The following is a 4,182-nucleotide window of genomic DNA, read 5'->3' as shown; positions in this document are numbered from 1 at the left end:
TTGAACTGTCACCCTTCTGGTTAGCAGTCAAATGCCTTAGGCACTGTACCACCAGAGCTCTCAAAGCAGATGGAAGGAATACAGAGCCACTGTACCAAAAAGAATTGGTCAATGTTCAATCATTTCAGGAGGTAGCATATGATCAAGAACCAATGGTACCAAAGGGAGAATTCTAAGCTGCACTGAAGGAACTAGTGAAAAACAAGGCTCCGGGAATTGATGGAATACCCATTGAGATGTTTCAACAAATGGATGCAGCACTGGAGGCACTCACTCCTTTATGCCAAGAAATTTGGAAGACAGCTACCTGGCTAAACTACTGGAAGAGAACCATATTTGTATCTATTCTAAAGAAAGTGTGATGCAACAGAATGTGGAAATTATGAACAATATCATTAATATCACATGCAATTAAAAGTTTGCTGAAAAAAATTCAAAAACGATTGCAGCAGTATATTGACAGGGAACTTTCAGAAATTCAAGCCAGATTCAGAAGAGGACGTGAAACAAATCCCTTGCAATGGCATCATTGCTGATGTCATATGGGTCTTGGCTGAAAGCAGAGAATACCAGAAAGATGTTTATTTGTGTTTTATTGACTATGCAAAGGCATTCGACTACGTGGATCATAACATATTATGGATAACATTGAGAAGAATGGGAATTCCATAATGCTCAATTGTGCCCATGAGGAAACTGCACATAAACCAAGAGGCTGTGTTTGAACAGAACAAGGGGATACTGTATAGCTTAAAATCAGGAAAGGTGTTTGTCATGGTTGTATCCTTTAACCATACTCACTTAATCTGTATGCTGAGCAAAAAGTCTAAGAAACTAGACTATATGAAGAAGAATGCAGCATCAGGATTGAAGGAAGACTCATTAACAACCAGTGATATGCAGATGACACAACCTTGCTTGCTGAAAGGGAAGAAGACTAGAAGCTCTACTAATGGAGATCAGAGACTATAGCCTGCAGTATGGATCACAGTTAAACATAAAGAAAACAAAATACCCCACAACTGGACCAATAAGCAACATCATTATAAATGGAGAAAAGATTGAAGTTGTCAGGGATTTCATTTTACTTGGATCTATAGTCAACACCCATGGAAACAACAGTCAAGAAATCAAATGATGTATTGCATTGGGCAAATGTGCTGTAAAAGACCTCTGTAAAGTGTCAAAAAAAAAAAAAAAAAAGGATGTCACTTTGAAGACTAAGGTGTGCCTGACCCAAGCCATGGTATTTTCAACTGCCTCATATGCATGTGAGAGCTGGACAATGAATAAAGAAGACCACAGAAAAATTGATATTTTTGTGTTTGGTGTTGGTGAAGAGTATTGAATGTACCATGGACAGCTCGAGGAAGGAACAAATCTGTCTTGGAGGAAGTACAGCTACAATGTTCCTTGGAAGGGAGAATGGCCAGACTTTGTCTCTTGTACTTCGGTCATGTTATCAGAAGGGACCAGTCCCTAGACTAGGATATCATGCTTGGTAAAATAGAGGGTCAATCAAAAAGGGAAAGACTCTCAACAAGCTGAATTGACACAGGGACCATGATGACAGGCTCAAGCACGGCAACAATTATAAGGACGGCACAGGATTGGGCCATGTTTCATTCTTTTGTATATGTTGTTGTTGCTGTTGTTGTTGTTAGGTGCCACCACATTGGCTCTGACTCATAGCGACCCTATGTACAACATAGCTCCATTATAGTCTCTTCAACTAAACTTGTATAAAACAAGTTATTGCCCATCTTTCATAGGAAGACTTGATTTTCCTCCATAAGCACACTGCCTTTTATGAGCTTATATAATGTTAAATATAAGTAATAAGAATGATATGCCACCATCAATATAATTTTTTTTTTTTTGACACATGATCAAATGATTTGATTAAGAGGTTGATTTGTAAATCTGATTGGGAAAAGCAAATCCTGTTGATGAGTAGCAGAATTTTTTTTCTGATTCATAACATGATGAGAAGAATGTTAACATTCTAATAAGGCCTAGAACTGTAAAAGAATTACTAATTGAATGTAACCTCTGGATAATTTATGCCTATGAGGGATTAAAACATTAGAAAAAATGAGTTTTTAAACTACTAGAATATTCATTCCCATATCCACTCACTCATCCATGCACTTCTTCATCTGCCCATCCATCTATTATTCACCCATCCGTCCACTGTGCATCCATCTTTCCACCCATCCATCAATTTACTATCTAGCCATGCATCTATCCATACACTCATCCTTCCATTCACTCATCCATTCTACTGATCCACTCAAGTAGTAGACATTTCAGTGGATATACACATGTACAGAAAATGGTCCTTACTTATGGAAACTTTCCATTTCATAGGGGAGAAAAGAAAATTCAAAGAAATAGGAGACACATGCCCTCAAGTGTTGTGTAATACAAGTTGACAGAGTTCAGAGGCAGAAGAAATCATATCTGATATAAGAGAGAGAAAAATGTCTTTGATGGAGGAGATAGCATTTATTTTGAACTCTTAAAGGTTCTTGAAGAACTTATAGGATACCACAAATAAAAGGAAGTGTATTTTGGGCAAAGAAGCTGGTGCAGAGGGCAAGTTGTGCCTCAGGGATGGTGAATATTTCCATTCAGCCAGATAATAGTGACCGACAATCAAGCCTGAAAGGTATGTTGGAGGGGCTCATGGATAGTCTGTAATAAGTGGTTGGGAAATTTGATGTTTTGGTAGGCGTTGAGACACTGAAGTTTTCTAAGTAGTAAGGGTCCGTGATGGTGCAACTACTAGCTGAAAGGTGGGCAGTTCAAATCCACCCTGAGGATCCTTGGAAGGACTGGTGATCTGATTCTGAAGGCAGAGTAAAACGGCCCTCCATTCTCTTTGGAAGGAAGGTTGGGCAATCTACTTCCATAGTGATACCACCTTAGAAACCCAAGGCGGGGTAGCTAGGAGCCGGGTCCGACTCAACAGCACATAACAACAACAACAGCAACCATTCCTTTCATGGCTGTGACCTTTTGGAAGCAGATAGCCAGACCTGTCTCCTGAGATGCCTCTGGGTGGGTTCAAACCACCTTCAGTTACTAACCCAGAATTTAACCATTTGTACCCCAGGAACTACCATCCCCAATTTTCAGATAATGGAACTGAGGTTAAGTCAAGTCAGAGAGCTGAAAAGTGGTAAAACTAGCTACAAACCCTACTCAGTCCCCTTTTAGTACATATCAAAGGGCAATGTGCTTACACGCCCATAGCCCATCTTTTCCCATTAGACTCTAAGCCGAATGAGAGTGGTGACCATATCCTATGTACCTTAGTATTCCCAGTGCCTAGAGTATCCTGCTTGGTGCTGTCCATTATCATGCTGTCATGGCCTTCTTGACCTTATCTTGTTAGTTTCATATCCCCAGAAGCAGACCCTAAGATATGGATTTGGGTACAAATAATTTATTTTGGAGATAATCTCAGGAAATCCTGGCCGAAGATGGGGAAATGTGTCAGGGAAGGGAAGAAACCTATTTTATTTTATTAAATGTACGTTGTTCCCCCTGTGGGCTACTGGAGCTCAATGCCAATGGTGAACTCTAGGAGACAGTGTAGAGCATGTGACTTAGAATTATCCTACTCGAGGGGCAAAGGAACTGGGGTATTTATATACCAATTCTCATCTGACAGTGATTGAGGGCTGCACCCACACACCGGATGTGTGTGTGTTAATTCACTGGCACTTCTAGCCTGCCATGTGCCTGGACAGAGAAGGTTTCAGTGGCCAGAGAAAATCCTCCAGAAAAGATAGGAAATGCTGGCAGGCAGCTGGAAGTCAGATCTGTCCATTGAAATGGCAAAACCTGAGTAAATAGGGGTCAGGCCCAGACAGTAATCGGTTCACTTGCAGAGTCTAGATGAGGGCATATAAAAATCGGGGTTGGGTCATGCTTTTCTACAAGGGAAAATCAGAATTCGGGGAGGCATGCAGAGTTTTAAAATGTACTTAATATATTTAGGAACAAATTCTTTCTGTTTTTATCTCTTGGGTTGGCAAGTATATATAGAAAATAGTAATTTTAAAGAAAGTTGGGGAGAAAAGCACAACAGTGGGGCAGATGAGAAGGAGCTCTGGTGGCACTGTGTTTAAAGCATTGGGCTGCTAACCAAAAGGTTGGCGGTTTGAACCCACC

This window comes from Orycteropus afer, unplaced genomic scaffold (genome assembly GCF_000298275.1).
Source record: "Orycteropus afer afer isolate SDZICR_OR568_19922 unplaced genomic scaffold, OryAfe1.0 scaffold00712, whole genome shotgun sequence".
NCBI lineage: Eukaryota > Metazoa > Chordata > Mammalia > Tubulidentata > Orycteropodidae > Orycteropus > Orycteropus afer.
Note: the sequence above shows the minus strand (reverse complement) of the source record.